At 44.8% G+C, this 19136-nt stretch overlaps 1 protein-coding gene across 2 annotated transcripts in view; it reads right to left on the bottom strand.

The window, feature by feature from the left end:
• Positions 1-19136, bottom strand: part of GALNT3 (polypeptide N-acetylgalactosaminyltransferase 3) — a 517623-nt gene that overhangs the window by 450953 nt on the left and 47534 nt on the right. The window lies entirely within an intron of this gene.

The following is a 19136-nucleotide window of genomic DNA, read 5'->3' as shown; positions in this document are numbered from 1 at the left end:
CTGCAATTGTGACTGCCCCTTTAGTAGTAAAATATAGCAATAGTATGTGTTTAAGGAGTTCTGACAACTTTTGGACCCGCTGCTACTTCACCTGCTGCACCATTCAAATCATGACTCTGTTGTCTGCAAGGTAACTGCACTTGTGGCTGCCGGTCTAGTAGTAAAATAAGCACACCGCTTGTATAATAATTTTATTTTTAACATGCAATGTTTATTACAACATTTAGAACTTGACTGTAATGACAAGTAGATTAAGTTGAAGAAAATCAATTCAATAATGCCTGAAAAGGGCAAAGAAAGGTACTGAAGCATAAATTGAAAATACCAAAAACGTTGTAAGGCTAAATCCTCTGCGTTACACAACTATGTAATGAAAAGAAAGCATTCCAGCATACTGTTAGAAGCTGCCTGCTTTTTCCGAGGGAAAAGATTTTATCGTGACAGGGAATGGGGTTTAAACAGTGTGAACAGCTTTTGTAGAGGTATCCTAAATGCGTGCAGCCAGGGGAAGTTACCCCCCAAAAAAGTTCCAAACAAAAGCGAATGAACACAGGGAACTGACAAGCGCCCCCTTTTAAAATATATTAAATACAAGAGATATCACGCAGGCGAAACCTAAAAACCTATTCAGTGCTTAATGACCAATGTGGAGCAGTGGGTTTTCCCCTTCCACATTGCTAACAAATACAATACCCTTGACCAATCTACTTTTATTCATCTGTTAATTCTCTAAAGCTACGCAATATATTATGTGCTCTGTCTGCGCCCGATACGAATTCCTGTGCTCAAAGCAGAAAATCTGCCCAAGATATCTGCACTAGAATGTGCTGTGCTCTGCTCAGCCGCAAAGTAATGTCATGTTTATCTCCTTGAATTGTCGACTGGGGTAGTTGGTGCTGGTTTGCACTACTTTGTGTTACGCACCAATTCAGATGACTTGGGGTAATGTGGGATATTATGCTGGCTGTTGGGGTGCTCGGTGCAGTAAAGGTGAGGAGATTAAATGGATTGTTTTGATATTTTGGTTTTGCACTGCTCACTTCTTGCACCCATTCACATTTTTCACTTGAGTTAGCGAAGTTGACTTCCATCTCCCTCATAACACTCTACGCAACGCAGACTCATTCATTCATCCCTCCCAATGTCGCTCAATGAATTTATGGGACGCACAATCTGGAATGTTAAAACAAAGCCTAAAACCCTCCAAAAACGACAACAGCTCCTAACCTACCTGGAACGTCATGTGGTGGAAGAGGCCCTCTTGCAGGAATCTCATATGATCTATAGAGTGATTTGTTTACTCGCTGATTGCTCAGGATGCACTAACTACTTTGCCTCCTATAGCTCCTACGGGGCTGGAGTCGCAATACTGGTGTGAAAGGCTCGGTTTCCCACTTGACTACGCTCACGTGGAGAACAAAGGGTATATACATTTACCTATCTGGGACTGGCCCTCACTCTTATCAAATAATATGCCCAAAATAATGACTCCCCAGATTATTTTTTGTAACATTGTGCAGCACTATCTCACACGTAAAGATCGCAACATCATAGAGGGCGGCAACTTTACCATAGTACTTAACCCACTACTGGACTGCACGAGGCCCGTAGAGTCAATAACCCTGTTACTGTGCGAGCACTCAGTCATCCTTGACTCTGACCGCTTGATAGATGCATGGCGAGAGGTCAAAGATGATAACACAGCATACTCATGTTATTCACCTGACTACACTCTTTAGATACTGCTCCATGGATGCAGTCCCTTGAAAACCTACCTAGAACATTCTCACACCACTCCCTAGTTTTCCAGAGAGTCACGCTGCCACACCCCTTGCATAGCTATAAAACCAGGTGCCACCTCGTCTGCTCCGACAGACTATATTCAGGGCTGATATTGGAACAGATATTTAGGAATTCTTGGATACTAACGTACGGTGAGTTCCCTACTTTTGGACTGCTTAGTAAACTTTGAAAGTATACATAAGGGCTGTATGTATTCCAATGCAGGCGGGTCCTTAACCTCTTCAGTGCCCATGACGAGATAGTCTCGTCATGGAGCACGGTTGCGCTGTGCCCATGACGAGACTATCTCGTCATGAACCCCGCCCGCTAATGTAACGCCCGGCACAGGGCGGGGAAAGGGCGGGGCACTGAAGGGGTTAAATCCATCCGAGCTCAGCTGCATCCATTAGAGAAAAAATACGCCACAGAGCAGCGCAGTTACGAGGCGCTCTTGCCCGGACTGCCTTAGATGGCCTCCCTAGACCAATTTAAAGAGGCAACCACCTGTGAAGTTACATACCCGAGCAAGCACGCACAAGCAAGTATATATATGGGGATGGCAAAAGGCCGAGAAAAACCCTCTCTTGGTTGCTGACCAACCCAAGATGCACTTCAGTCACTTCGCTCACACAATGGGAAGCCCATAACTAGCAATGAGCTGATCCTTCAAAGCTTTTTACACTACTATTCAGTGTTGTACTCATCCAAACTGTGACCCACCCCATGTCAGATGTAGACCTACCTAGATTAAGTCTCCCTGGCATGGGTTCAGGAGGGAGGAGGGTGCATGAATACTTATGGAACCAACAACTCTAACTGAGATATGCTTGACAATAGATAGCTTTGTTAACAGCAAAACCTAAAGTTCTCATGGTCTAAGAATGGAATTTTTCGAAAAAGTTGAGGAACTCCTCCTTACCTGGCTGTTTGAACTTTATCAGGAGGCTCTCAAAGCCAACCCCTCCCTCCAACTACGAGGGAAGCTCCGACATCCATAATCCTTAGTCCTTTCCATGCTGGACTACGGTAACGCAACAATCATGGGCACCCCAAAAATACACCTAGCCCCTTTGAAACCTACACTCCACGCAGCAGCTAGACTACTGACCAGGGAGAGTTGCTTTAACCACATCACCCCCATTCGTAAGAAACTCAACTGGCTGTCAATACAGGCAAGATCTCTAATCTAGACTACTTGCATAACTCACAAAGCTCTCTACATGGAAAAAAAAAAAACTTCTTCTCCTCAACATATACCTAAACCCTCACTATAAACCATCTTACTTGTATGTTGCGCCCACCCCACAATCGCCCCAAAAAATGAGCATCACTACCTCGGGAGGGCGGGGGGGTAAAACAGTACCTACACTCTTCCCCACATTCGCAACACCCTAAAGTAGTTTCCTCAGAACTATAACTATATCGTCCATCTATCATATTATCTACCCTTAACCTCAGTTTTGTAAACTGTTACCATGTATTCTCATTTAATCCACAGGTAAGTCGTGTAGTTGCTACTGTCCTAACTCTGTAATGCGCAATATATATATCTGCCAGAACTACCTCAAAACTATATTGTCCACATATCCTACTGTCTATCGTATACTTCTTTTACTTCTTGTACTATGTATTTTTATTGACTTCATATGTAACTTGTGTAGTTGCTGCTGTGCCAACTCTGTAAACCGCTTTGATACCTTCGGTCAAACTCGTAATATACAAAACTCAATAAATAAATAAATCCTTAAACCTGGCAAAGATCCTAGAAACACAGGATAATACTGACCATTGTCTCTGCTGAACACAGACAATAAAATCTTAGTACATGTATTAGCCAACAGACTAAACCTGTTAATGAACAAACTGGTTCCACCGGATCAATCTAATTTTATACCAGACAGAGCTACCTCTAATATACTAGGTCATGTTTAGCAAGGATTTATTGTACTAGGCATAGACTCTGTATTTTGATGCTAAAAAAGCTGTTAACTCCCTTCAACTGCCCTTTTTTATTTGCTATTCTTTGTAGAATGGGGCTAGAAACTACTTTAGATGGCTAATCAGGCTGCTATATGCTATATTCACGTTGGCCAAAGTCCGAGTGAATGGCTATCTCTCCCCCAACTTTATGGTGGGCAGGGGCAGGCAACAGGGCTGTCCCCGGTCACCTTTGCTATTTGGTCTAGGTGTTGAACCTCTTGCTTACGTTCCCCACACAGAGGTAATTACTATTGTTACATGCTGATGATATTCTTTTGTTAGTCAAACACCCAGATGCTTTTCTCAGACCTATTATTCATTACATTATTCGCTTTAGGGATTTTGCTGGTTTACAAATTAAATGTGAAAAGTCCAGTAGTGGCTGGTAGGGGGTGGGGGCAGGATATTATTAAAAAATGATTGCAGCATTGTGATTGGACTGAGCACCGTGGTTTGGCACTCAGAGAGGGAGTGGAAGCCTGGGCATGTTCTCCACGCAGGCTGTAATGAATGCAAAGTGTGCATGACTGTTTGGCCGGCCCGAGATGGCCGGCAAAATAGTCATGTGCACTTTAGGTGCAGCATCAGCCACTCTTCCTCCCTGTGACGCGGGAAGCCCAGCCGCGCCCTAACCTGGTGACAACTCCAATACAAAAAATTAAATTATACTAATGCTTTGTTATTATCATTCTATTTTCTCCTATGCCCTTCTTTAAAGCAGTGGGGCGAAGCTCCTCTGCCTTTGCGGAGGGGACGCCACTGGAAAAGTCAGAGGTATTCCCTCTTACAGATGGAACTTTGAGAACTACCCATGAATTTCCCCTAAAATGGAAAGAGGACTCAGTCCAATATCTTGGTATTCATGTGCATAGGGGATAAATCCTTAAAGACAAATAAAGGCACAGTTTTTGATACGTTTTTGGCACAAGTGGAGCGCCGACTTCCACTCCCCCTCTCCACGAGAAAGGCGGAATAACCTTGATTAAAATTCTTGTATTCCCCAAATGTTTGTACCTTTTTGTCAACATCCCAAACCCCTCTAGGGTAGGCAAATTTCAAAGCCTTTTTATAAGACTTATATGGGGAGGTTGGACTCCACAAATAAGTTGGGAGATACTCACATGGTCATTTGAGCGGGTGTGTTTGTCGTCCCTGAAAGATACTTCTTAGCAGCATAAGCATATTATGTCATTTATAGCATTTATTCGCAATACGCTGCAGACCACCTTCCAAAGGAGGGGAATCAAATCGGAACAGGGTCTTAGAAGCCCTTACATTTATTCACCTAAAATGCCACGACACGATAAGTAGAGGCCCAGATCCACGTTTGAAGGCACAGAAACATATAAACTGATGTCAGCCCACCTCGGTGGCACCTACACACACAATATCACCTACCTGCAAGCAGGAGTAGTGCTTTTGAGTTTCCGGATCCAGTCGGAAGCCAAGAGGAATATTTAAAATTGAAGGAATATGTGGTAAGAAGTATCCATCAGAACTAGTCTGCTTTTTAGAGGATCTCACGGTTAGCAGAGTCTGATGAGGAATTAACGTGTTTAGTGACTCCCTGTTGGTCTCAAGAATTGATTTTCAATTAAATATGGTGTGAATAAAAATAAGCGGTATGTGCTCACTGATAAGGATTGCATTTTATTAGAAATTAGCTACTCCTTACTGAGCATTAATGAGAGTCCCTCAACATATATATAAAAGACCTCTGCGCTGGCTTTTGCAGCACATATACGAACATTGGGAAGAGCGCTGGAGAACATTTAGTCTTGTATACTCCTGTATTTAGTCATAGGACCTGATTTAGGGTTTGGTGGAGAATAATCCTTCAGGATGGAGAAAATTATCTCCATCACCCCCAAATTTAGAGATGACTGCTGGGCCACCAGTCATCTCTGTACGTTAAAAGGAACTGCCATCAAGTAAGTTGCCTTCAAGGTAAAAAAGGTTTGGTGGGCAACCGCTGTCTACTGATGGCTGTTCACCAAACTTTGAAACTTTTTTTTTTGATTTTCACAAACAAACTCCCAAAGCTGGAGTTTATTTAGGGAAAACAAAATAGCTCACCTCCCCCGCACCCTGGGAGTTTTCTCCCAAGTTATAGGGGGTAATTCGTTTTTTTTTATTTTTTACTATAAGGTTTTACCTGGTGGTGAGGGGCAGAAAAAAAAGACATTAAATGGTCCATACTAAATAGTGTAATGCACTTAGTCCGACAGTTCCTACTCCGTCAGGGAAAGCATTTCATCATTTGAACCAGTTGGGACAAAGACTGTTTTAATGGTGGGCCCCAGGCAGTCAATAAAAACAAAGGCTATCGGACGTGCACGGTAGGCTTATGGCCTCCGACGTCCTGTGCGGTCAACTAGTTTCAGCCAGGCCTTTTCTTCTACTGGCTTTCGTCAGGACCTTATATGTGTGGATCCCTATCCACCCTACAGTCAACGAGAAGCAGCTACTGTCCAAAGAACAACGCTGGATCTACAGATTGTCCACCTACACGGAGGGACTGAATGATAATATTCCGTGGAACAGCCTCAGCAGATGAGGCACCCCCCCCCCCCCCCCCTTTCTCAATCTAAGGGACGGCATCAGATCCCGCCAACTGATGCCCTGTGAACCTTACTGCAGCCGGCAGGGCATCTAAACTCAATGCCTTGCCTGGACCCACTGCACTGTGCCAGGTTATACACCCACACAAGACCATAATGACCCCACGGTGTACCCTTCATACACATACTCATGAGCCCCCACACAGTGGGTTCATCACCCCCATTTTTTAGCAGGGCCAATATGCAGCAACATCCCTGCATATGAACACACGTTACCTTCTTAGCCCCGCCTAGTTGCCGCTTACATTTAAATAGAGAGGGTGCCCCCCCTTTGCAGTGCACAGATGGAGCGCGACTCCCCCTAATGGGTTAGCACTCCCCTAAATAATCCGCACATTTGCACGCACATGTTAGCAACTTAGACATCCATTTGCACCTTGGAAATAATTTAGAGAGAGCGCTACATACACCTGCATGTGAGTCTTTATTCCATTTCCTCTACTACAGGCACCTCCTCGAGACAACAGGAAGCTGAATACGCCCCATGACTCGTGCCCAGGCCAGAACACCTGACCCAGCTAACAAACAACACCTGGCCCTTCCCACAGGTATTTAAGCGCTCTCTACACTGAAGCTCATTTCTCACGGAGCCTCTGCCCGGACAACAGGTTCATTGAGGGTCCAGCAACTTTGCGCAGTAAGTACCTGAACTTGACCAAGCTAACGGTACAGCAACCTTTCATGCTGCCCCTGGCTGTGTCTGTGTGTGCATCCTTTTTACCGTTACCTTGTTGGGTGCATATCACCCACCTCCCCCAACAGCCTTTTTCCTTTTATTCCCCCTATTTAGAGTGCACATGGTCCTGGCCCCTGGCTGAGCTCCATGCTGAGTTGTTCGCTATAATCAGGTGTATAATCAGGTGTAAGCAACTCCACTTTACTGTTTTTACCAACACTGGTTACAGTACATAGGCCTAATTTCACATACAATAACGCATATTGTGAGACCGGCCACTCTTTCACTGCCCGCCACTGACGCCAACACTACCGCCTTGTCCGTGGTCACCTCTAGGCACTTAGTACGGCCTCACTATAAGCTTTTAGCCCACTACTAGGAGCCTTTTGCTTAAATGTTTTGTAGCGTGTGCTTTACACACAGGGCACTGACAAACTCATAACAACCCCTGTAACACCCCACACAGATAAGGTCCTGACGAAAGCCAGTAGAAGAAAAGGCCTGGCTGAAACTAGTTGACCGCACAGGACATCGGAGGCCATAAGCCTACCGTGCACGTCCGTTAGCCTTTGTTTTTATTGAGTGCCTGGGGCCCACCATTAAAACAGTCTTTGGGACACCCAGGACAGTATTTTAAACCTCACTCAGAGCACACCCACAGCACCCTCACAAACCAAAAAAACCCGCTCCGCAGTAATCTGGCGTCGAAGCACACCTGAGGAACACTCGGAACCTCAGGTGGGGCCCAATGATGAAGCATGCCACCAACTAGGTTGGTGGGTGAGGGCCTTCATAAAAACCTAATGGTTTTCCCCCACCCGCAGACATACAAACAATTTAAACAAGAGCTAGTTCTCATTGATTATCAACATATAAACTGGGGAAACAGTCTAGCCTCTTTAGTTCTCCTCTCTCTTCTTGATTATAACGTTGAAAATAAATTGCCAAAGTCAAGCAAACTGTCGGTGATACATGCATCTCTGCCCAATCTGCCAACCTATTAAATTCACTCACAGCAAAGATACGACTGCCATAAATCACCTGGAGTTTAAAAGGATGCTGAATTTTGGCTGTTCCCCACTTGACCCTCAGAGTTTAAATTAGAATAAGATTCCCTATCATGTGGAAGTGGGGCTTTAGCGTAACACCATGAAGCTAGAAGCATCACATTTTTCTGACGAGGTCCTCAAATTTACGTTGTTCCAGAACAACAATAAAACATCAACAAAGATGAAATAGCAGTTTACATCTGGAAATGAGGAAAAAGTACACATCTTCATAGAGACCCTCACAGCACCAAAGAATATATTAAACAACTTTCAGTACTCACAAACTACAGTACGCAACTCTAAGCCATCTGTGAGCATCACCAAAATGTAGGTAACTTTCTTAACCAGCTCATTTCATACTCTACTAACTTAATCCAGGTCTTCCGCCATCCCATATTGTTTGACCTTCTGAACTAAATCCTACTGAGCTCTTCCCACTGAACTCTTGGGCACAGTCTGTATAAGCATGACCCACAATATGTGTAACTGTACTTTCTAACAGCACTACTGCCATTCAATAGAAAATTGTATTAGGACAACCAATGGAGTCATGGCTTGTCTGTTAAAGAAGGTGGAACGCACACTAGTGGAGTTCTCAGCCTGGGCCCATTCATCCGGCTTTTTTCTCAGCCACCCTTGCCTATGCCCTCCACAATCCCTCTTCATCAAGCAGTAGAGGTGTATCCTCATGGCCTGTGATCCAGGCTGCCGACATCAGACTGCCCCCAATGACCTGATTACCTCCTGAACCTAGGTGCGTGTGTGTGGCCGCGGCCTTTTCTGCCTCCATTGGCTCAGCACTCTCTATGGGGATCTTCCCGGGGCTCATTCTGATGGCGAACTTCCACAGCTGGCCCCTCTCAGAGTATTAAACCAGTACGTGCTCGCCGCGACTACCCTAGTCTTGGCAGCTGAACACCATCTCCGGCAACAGCTGACAACACTGAAGAAGGTCCTGCGCCTCAGCCTTACTCCTTCGATTGGCCCAATAGCGCCCTACCTAGCAGAACTGGTCGCCCACACCCACAGTGTCTCACCTGCCTTTGTTGCTGTCTGCACTACAGGATGGTTGAGTGCTCCCCCCCTTGGTGGGCCAACCAAGGGCTACAGGTGTGGGTGCCCCCCTACGCTGCTCTGTGCCATTGCTGGGGGACTTCCACTGGTCAACATGTGGGAGGTTTGCCCACTGTACACTGCTGCTGAGCCACATGCAGCGCTGCTCTACATCCCTCTTTGGGACTGGATGTCTCCATCGTGCCTCCTTTTTGGGCAGCCAGTGACATAACATGCCTGTGACTGTTGGAGAGGACCCCTTTGAAGTAGGCCTGCTCCACGAGGAGCCCACCACTCTGCTATACCCAGGAACCAGGCTCGCCCACCTGTCTGTGGTTCACTATGGGGAATTCCCACACAATGCACACTGATCACCCCCCCCCCCCCCGAACCCCAACAGTGCTCAGGACCTGTTGCCTCTTTAGGCAGCTCACAAAGTCCCAGCTGCCAACCTGTTGAAGTAGAAGGGTAGACAAGGGTACCCGATATGTCAACCTGGGGTGAATAAATGTTTAGATAGACAATGATTCGGGGGTGGCCAAAAAGGTCAAAGGAAGGTCGTATCCCCTTTAGGGACACTGTACTCCAATTGTAATAGTTAATCAATATCTTAGGGAGCGGTAAGTAAAATGCACAGGGACATGTAGGTCAAAAATAACAACTGTTATTTATTTTACAAAAAGTATTTCAAGTGCTCACAAAGATAAGTGATAAAAAGCGTGATGTGAAAAGTGAGGGTGACTTTAAAACATAGACATTGCATTGACAACATGTACTGGAATTCCTCAAGGATTTACAGATTAGGAGTTCCTGTTGTAGGGGGACAACAACGTTTCGATCTCAGCTATTCGAGATCATCTTCAGGACATAACAATGTGAGCAAGCTGAATTAGGAACGGACAGAGCCGATGAACTTGCTGTGTGAAGGAGTTAATCAAAGCAAGTGCAGAGCGAAAACACCACGCATGGCATGCATCTCAGAAGGGGACACGGGCTTGGTTGTGTGTTAGCGCCCTATAGGAGGGGGTGCCTAGTAGACCCAGTTCGGCGGGCGTGGCCACTTAAATGGGAACTCTGGGCAAGCAGCGTGGTGCAGTATAATCAAGGCTGTCACGTGAAGAATGAGGTTCACAACCGTGGATTCGCTAATCAGGACTCTGTAACTTGGCCTGATGAAGGAGAGGTCTTATCCCCTGACGGCGCGATGAGCGGATTATTTAATTTGTAACAGACTGCATTACTAAGTCTGGAGCCGAAGAGCGGACCAGCGTGTCCTGCTTCTGCGGTAGATGCGCTGATGGTGGCTCACTTTTCACGTCACGCTTTTTATTACTTATCTATGTGAACACTTGAAATACTTTTTGTAAAATAAATAACAGTTTTTATTTTTGACCTACATGTCCCTGTGCATTTTACTTACCGCTTCCTAAGATATTGATTAGATATTACAATTGGAGTACTGTGTCCCTAAAGGGGATACGATCTTCCTTGGACCATTTTGGCCACACCCGAACCATTGTCTTTCTAAACAGCCAACCTGTTGAAGGCAATCTTAGAGGCTATCAACATCTCAAGAATCACACTGGAAGTCAAAGTCGAAGCCACTGTAAGATTTTGGACTGCTGCGTGCAAACCATAGAACACTTGCAGGGAGTGTCACCCTCAGGGAGAGTGAATAAGAAGACCTTCACATAACTACTCAGGAACATCAGCTCTCGGACTTGGCAGACCAAGTCTGGCTCCTCAAGGGCTGAGCCAAGGACATCAAGGGCCACTCTCGCAGTAACAATGTTCCGGTGGTTGGTCTTCCAAAGTGTGCAGACGGATCTCCAATGAGGCTGACTTCCTAGAATGATGGCTTACATCCTTCACACCAGCTCATAACCTTTCACCCTTCATTTTGATCGAAAGGGTGTACCGTATTCTATCTAAGCGTCTACCTCCAGGTACGTCGCCGTGGCCCTGGGTGCCCAGACTGCTGCACTACAAAGACGTGAACCATACATTTCGAGCTGCCCGTCTGGCGGGTCACCTCGAATATGAGAACCATCAGATTGTGCTCTTCCCAGACTACACACTGGTGGTTCAACATCAGCGGGCCTCCTTTCTGCTGGTGAAGAGGATGCTTCGGGAAATGGGTGTCAAATAATGCTTCCTCTTCCCGGCTAAGCTTAAAATTATGACTGATCGCAACACCCTGTTTTTCACTGACCTTGCAGAGGCCTGGGTGGAGGGCCAAGAAGCACCCCTTCCTGTTGGATGAACCCTGCTACAGGCTCTCCAATGTCACAGCTCACTGCCACCGCCCTTGACCTCAGTCATGTCCTTCAGGGCCTGTTCCTTCTGCTCCCTTCCCGGAGCAGGCCCATGATGACAGGCAGGCAACCCTGGACACAGCAGCAACCTTATGTGACTCTGGCTTGAACTCCTCTCTGCTACGTCTACCTCGTCGAAAGATGATGATGCTTCTTCAGCGCTGGACCCGTTACATCTTTCAGGTTCCCTACCTTTAGTGACCAACCCCAAACAACGAACGAGTTGATATAGTATCCGATTGTGCCTTCTAGATCACTCCTTCCTGACTTTTCCTAGCCCTGGCGGGGAGGGGGAACTGCCCTTCGGCCCCATCATATTTGCTTGGTCCTTACTGGTCCTGCATGCCCCTATCAGCCTTGGCCTCCACCTTCCCTTTATCACCCTCACCCCTGGGGCATTAGGCGCAGGGGCCTTATAGACACCACCCAGTTCACTGCTACCTGCGTCACCCCTCCCACAGTTACAATGACTAGGCTGTTCACATGCTGGTTCGGGTGGCCTGCCATATGAAAACTGTCCGGTTTGTTTTTTCCCCTGGCACTTGTAATTCCCCTCCCTGGGCTGTACCGCTGGCTTCTCCCAGTTGTCACTGCTGCCCGATGTGTCTGAGTAACCCCAGCTTCCCCTGCTCCCATGGCCAGGGATAGAGAGCTTCCTTCCTCCACCTTCCATGCCTGCCCCACAAATTACAGTAATATCGAAGAGGCTTGCACAACAAAAACAAATCTCTTCAAAAACGTTCATTGATTTCCTTTGCTTAAAAACGCCTGCTCTCAGCATGCAATCCACTTCCCGATTACGTAATTAATAAAATTTGAAATCCATGAGAAAAACAATCACAACTCTTAAAAGCAGATCTGATCAATTTAATTGACCTTAATTTCCGGATTTAGCCAATTAAAACTGCAGTGAAGAGTTTCTTAAGAATGCTACATGGTCGTCTCAAGTACTGCATGACTGACATCTTTATTCAAGGATACCAGGGGATGGAATGGTTATTATGTTTTTAAAAGTAGTAATTATGCTTCCTTTATATGAAAAGTGAATCACAGTGGCAGTAGGGAAGCTAGAACATTTCGTTTTAGAGCTTAAATAGATCCCATATGAGAACCTTTAGCAGTTTGTCGTGCAGCCTGAGATGTTAACAAGATTGCAATGCCTTTGTATTACGACATGATTTCTTAGCATGCAATGAAACGATTAGGACTTGAACTGCATAGATTAGTTTTTCTTTCTGAAGACTCATCCTGGAGCTATTTAATTATGTTGCAGAACATGTAGTTTTTTCACAGAAGTATCATTATAAGTGGCAACAGGCTGGCTTGAAATAATTTCGACCGCAGTTGGATCAGTGAAGACCGCGTCCATTGGCATTCATTATAAGAGAAATGTCATTTGCATCGTCCAAGAACGAACCATAAAAATGTGTGGGGTTATCACTGCCAATTTAATACTGGGGCGAAACCTAATTTGCATGGACACGCCCCCCTAAAAATATCCACTGGCAACATCCATTTTGTATTAGGTGGTACCTTCCACGTTTGTGGTAGTCCTACCTGCCAATGAGAAAAAAAGTGCTGCTCACATCTTTAATGAGATCCTCTGTCATCTTTGCAGGCGGGATATACCATTAATTTTTACAGATGGACGTATCTGAACTCTACAAACACTGCCTATGTACTAGGCTCTCGATTCAGTCTTCAACTATTAAGAGCTTCACAAACTTCCAAAGAGATATTAATGATGAGTCCGGCAAGCTGGCAGCTCTGGTCTTTACTATAGATAAAAACCGAGCTCGTCAACATTGTTGAATCCTGCCTCACCCTTTGCTGGTGCTGTTTGAAGTCTCTGATGCTCAATCCTTTCGGCCACACCGTTCGCAGTGCATGTGGAACCAATAGGACCTTTGGAGGTATGAGCAGAACAATACACAACAACCTGGACCTCTTCTAGTAGCCTGTAGGATATCAGGAGACTTTGCTTGCCTGGAGTCACCATATAAGGGCTGTCATAACCACTTTCAACTGAACCCAATTTAAACTTCTTCTCCGTTGCAATTGTTAATTGAGAACCGGCTGACAGATCTCACAGCAACCCTAGTATCAAAAGCAAAATTGGGTTCATTTTAAACAGCAAACTGCACCTTAACTTACAAGCACTATGGGGGAACAACATCACAATTGCTAGACTAATCCTACATGTAAAGGTACAAGTCTGTCCCTTCCCTCTGTTGAAGGCCCGCTACTGGTTACCCATTTCTAGAAGATATACCTCCAGGCTGCTTTGAATCACCCACACGTTAAAAATGGAAACAACCCAATATTGCCAAAAAAATGAAATTCATCAAATAAATCCAAACGAGGAACCTAAATCTAATCCAGCATTCCAACAAGTAATCACAGCATACAAGAAAAAAAACACAGAGAGCACGTCTTTTTTTGTACAAGCAGCCAAACTCTGGAACTCCTTACCAGCAAAGACAAGGCCCCTAGTGCCACACGACGTTCAGAAGACTGGTTAGGAAATGAGTTTTCCTGCATAATCACAAGGCTCCCATGAAAAGCAATTTCACTCGACAATACCTAGACAGCCTCCAGCACTAGAAAGAACATAATACCAAAAGAGGGCTTGGTGTCCTAGATATAGAGACATTACAAAACCATGCAGCCCAGAAGGAACACTCCAGGTACAGAAGGCCACCACCAAAAGGTCCTCACCTACTCTAAACTGCAAACATCCACGGACCTAGGTTTGTGAAAGGCCTCACAGGCTCCTCTATAGAGGTACACTTGTGTATTTGGACATATGAGTATATTTTTATATGGGTATGTATGTATATAGATACAGATACAAACAAATATTTTTTAAAAGACAAAAAATATTTCTCTCCATTTTCACCAATCCCTATTATCACCCACCCTGCATGCCCTCAGTTTTCTCAGTTCAATTCTTCCTTTTTCACCACTACCTGATTCCACTGCAGTGCTCTCAGATTTCCTTGGGCTTTCATAATTACATTTTAAATTTCTTCTAATGTGTCTACTCATCTAATTAACAGGGGCACAAGTTACTCATGCCCCATAAAATACTTTCAACTAACTATCAATCCACTTCTACCACAAAACTTGAGAAAATGCCTGAGGTTTTTGGGAGCACAAAAATAACCTCATAACCTACAAAGAAGAAGAAAAAACCATCCACTACTGAACTACCATTAACCTTTGGCTCAGAGTAGCATTAATACTCGTCACACAGTGCTTTAATGCCTCATCAGGGATAGTAAGCGCTATATAAAGGGTAAACAAGCAGATCTAAAAAATTTCGGATTCGAATCATCTGTTGCACGACGCCCAATCAGGTTTTCCTGTAGGCTACAGAACTGAGTCTTCCCTTCTTGAAGTCTCCAAATAAATTAAGGAAAATTTAAATTTAAATACTCCTGTTATGTAATTCTGCTTAATCTTTCCTCTGCGTTTGATATGGTCTATAATGTGGCTTCTTAAATTGCAATCCCTGTGCAACCTGTTTGTGCATGATCATAGTTATAAGTGTAGCAATATTTGTCACACCCGATAAAGATCCCACCACTGAAGGTCCCACCTGCCAGAGTTTAGAAAACAATGCCCAGTGAATACCAAGTCATGTGGATTTTGATGCTTCCAAATCCACATGTCCTGGTCCCGTTATGAGGGGAAAACATGTAATCGGTGATAATTATTGCACATCGGTGTCATGCTTTAGTGGGTGCAATAATTATCACAGCAAGCTACTAGTAATGAGGGCCCGTGGTACACTGAATCCTATGGACACTATTCAACTCACCATAAAGCACAGTATCCTACAACCACCAACCTACAACATTGCATCACACAGTCTACCACAGGCAACAACTCACCAATTCCTGCCAGTCCTGCATCCTAGTGACACTATTCCACTATGCTGCTCTGCACCCTAGGTACAATAGTCTACCACACTATGCAGCATTCTAAAACACTAACCCACCACACTGAAACACAGGCATGTTAGCACACTCCACTACATCCTAGGAAAGCCAGTTAATTCCACTTCATCCTAGCGACACTAACCCACTCGACTGCCCTTTAGGGCCACTAAACTATAACAATGCACAGTGCCCTATCACATAATTCTGTGTCCTAGGGATAACCAATCATTCACTCCAGTGACAATTTAGGCAAATACGGGCTGGGCCATGCAAATATATGTGTTGATGCAGGAAAACATCTGAAATACTGGCGTTTAATGTTCCCCTCTCTACATGAAATTCACAATAACATACATTTGAGTGGCAGCTAAGAACCCACAAATCCATTTAATTTGGTTGATTTTTGGCCAATCACAGCAAACATGCCTTACACCGAAACCTTAATTTGTACCCTTTTTAATATAGTACCTGCGTTACGTGTGTCCGTCTCTGGCTCTCTTGAAAGTTTGTTACTTTTCTTAATAACAGCTCAGTGTAAAAGAAATCCAAGATATGGGAGGGGGAAATAAAAACCTAATATACTAGTTGAGAAATTATCATTTTAATGATATTTACAAAATTACGCATGGATAATATTTCTGTTGAATATATAATCTTCCGTCACATTCCTCACCGTATGAATTATCTTTCCAGGCTTCAGACTGCTCCAGGAAAGCTTTTTCCATGTCTCTTCAGCACGGCCATGTGGTGCCATGGAGCTTTGGCCACAGCTCTGCCTCTGGGTATGAGGAACCTGGCGGATATTAGGTGGCAACTGGCGTGCTGTTGTCATTTCCCCAAAAATATTCCTTGCCCCATTGAGACTTGCAAAGAGGAACAAAGGAAGTCTACTCAGTCACTCCCTGGTAAAATGAGGAGTAGGAACGGAAAATGGAAGGATAATAATGGACTGGCTCATACTAGACGGCAAAAACCAGCTTAGGTAAGAATAATGGGCAGGTACGAAGGACCAACTTATCTGGGTGGAACACAGAGAGGCTTTTAAGTTTTCGGACACTACATGAGGAAGTTATTGCCACCAACAGACCGCCTTCAGAGTAAAGAGTTAAAGCGCGCACCCCTGAGCATCAAGACAGTCAATATAAGCATCAAACCCTACTGGGGAACAATAAACTGAGTGGGAGGAAACAAATACGCCAAGCCTTTTAGAAAACACACCACAGGGAAGGTTGATAAGGAAAACACAGAGGAAGGCAGGGTAGTAAAATAGCCTTTTAGAGTAGCCACTGCCAGAATCAGCAGTGAAATGGACCATCCAACTCGCAATTTATGAGAAGGACAAGATATCAAGTGGTTGAGCTTCCTGTCTCGTACCACAGAACAAACTTGTTCCGGCAATCTGTGGAAACAGATTTGGCAGCAGGCTTCCTAGGTGCCAAGATGTCTGCAACATCATCAGGATGGAAAAGAGCTCTAGCTAGCACCACTCAATCTCATCACAGGCAGTCACAGTGTCTGGGGTTTGGGGTTGATGAACTGACCGTCCTGCTAGGAGAGCAGATCTACTCTGCTCAGGAAAAGAAGAGGTAACAAGTGCTGAGTGCCAACAGACTGACACTCACCCATGCTCAATCTGCATCAATTAGAAACAGCTGTGCTCTACACTCAGAAGAGCAGTCGAGAGAGGTTGCATCTGTGACCACGGTAGCCTGAGTCTGCGGGGAGCTGAAAGGATAACCACTAAAAGGCTATTAGGGTCTCTTCAACAGTGCAAATCCAAATGAAAAAAAGGAGATCTGCTCTTGAGCCACTATGACCGCAAACACCACTGAAAGACCATCACCTCCCACCTGGCATGTGACATCAGCAGGATGCATGAGGACAAGCAAATTAATGCAAGAAGAGCAGAACCAGCATGTGACTCGGAAACATCAGAATAATTTCCCAAACATCAGGGACTCTTTGAGTACGAGGACAACGCTTCATGCAGTTTATGTCCTATTCTGCCACTATAAAGATCAGCTTCTTCATGGGAGAGAATTGGACTTTGGAGGTGTTGATGGTAAAGTCCAAATTGTGGAAGTCCCAATGGCAGAATTGAACTGACAGTATTGGAATCCCACCACAAACTTCATGCCACGCCTATGGGAGGGAAGAATTAGAAGATGAAAACAGGCATCCTAGAGGTTCAGGGACTCCATCTAATCTCTTACTTTCAGGACCACACAGACTTGACTAAGCCAACCCATCTTGAACTTGCCCTGCTGAATGAACAAGTACAGAAGGTGTTGGATGCAGTACAGAAGGTGCTGGATGCCAGATAGGCCTCAAACCTTCAGCCTTCTTGGGGACCAAGTAGTAGAGGGAATATAATCCTGTGCCCCTTTCTTCCAGAGGCACCATCTCTATGGCCCCTTTGTTCCAGTCAACTACCTTGCCTCTAAAATTGAGACGTCTGTCAGACAGCACATCCTGGTGAAAGAGGGGCAGTCTGGAGGGAGGGATATGAATGGTAGGATGTAACCCTTGCGGATTACTTGAGTGAGCCAATAATCCTTTGAGATAATCTCCCAATCGGTGGAAAAATTAGAGCATCTTCCTCCTCATGAGAGATTAATGGTATAAGGGATTGTAAGAGAGGTTTTGAGGTAGCAGTATAATGTAAAACTGAATCTATTTGCTGATGGTGGCATTGCTTTGGTCCACGCCTGCTCCAATAGGAGCTGCATAACTGTTGAAGTGTCTGGACTGACCGTGAATGTTGCTTCTGATAGGACAGTACTTGCTTGGATTAGCCTCAAACCTTCCTGTACTATTGGCAAAATTATCTCACTGGGTAGGGTTTCAGAGTCTGAGCCAAACTCCTCCACCTTCTTGGCAAATATCAGGGGCGAGTAGAGGGCTCTGACAATGAAATATCATTGAAGTTCACCCTAACGTTCTCTCTTGCTGTGCGAATAGTTTTACCAGAAGGAACCTGGGTAGGGTGAGCCAATGGACCTGGAAAATCCAGTCGCATCTTTTTCAGAATTGGGATCTTATCCAACAACAAGGAAGAGTCCAGTGATGGGGAAAAGTACACAGACTGCCAAAAAGAAAACATCACCTTCCTATGTTGCTTTTAGTATTTTTTCTGGGAAGATCTGTAAAAATATTCTTCCCTGACAGGTCACTGGGCGTGAAGGAAATAACTTTGGCATTTCCTTGCAGGCCATAGCCACAAACAATTTGGCCTCCCACTGCCCGACTGTCTTCAGGGCATGTAGGTATGTAGGTAAAAGATTTGCAGGCCCTAGCATCATAGTTCAATCCCAGACACTACAGGTGGATTTCATTTGGGTTCAATAGAGACATGTTCAACAGTACCTTCAACACAGCTTGAAACCCTGAAACTTTCAGAGAAGACATTTGACTTTGTTGCTGTTGAAATGCTGAGGAAATTTGTCTGTGAGACATCAAAAAAGAGCTCTGGATGTACATCAATTAAAAAAAAAAAGAACAAACCAGTGTGCTGACTGGTGCCTAACGTACTCTATTACCATCATGTCTGGAGGTGGAATCACAAATTAAGCTATATGGTGCCACATGGTTGAACTAGAGAGATATTGCTAAGGAAAGGCATTTCCAAACCAAACTGAAGTCTGGAAGGATAATCAATAAGGTGAGGATTCTGCGGAAAGACGTAACCCTCTTCCCCCCCCCCCCCCAACAAATTG

This window comes from Triturus cristatus, chromosome 3_1 (genome assembly GCF_964204655.1).
Source record: "Triturus cristatus chromosome 3_1, aTriCri1.1, whole genome shotgun sequence".
Taxonomy (NCBI): Eukaryota; Metazoa; Chordata; class Amphibia; order Caudata; family Salamandridae; genus Triturus; species Triturus cristatus.
The sequence above is the reverse complement of the archived record's forward strand: the minus strand, read 5'-3'. Positions and strand labels throughout refer to the sequence as shown.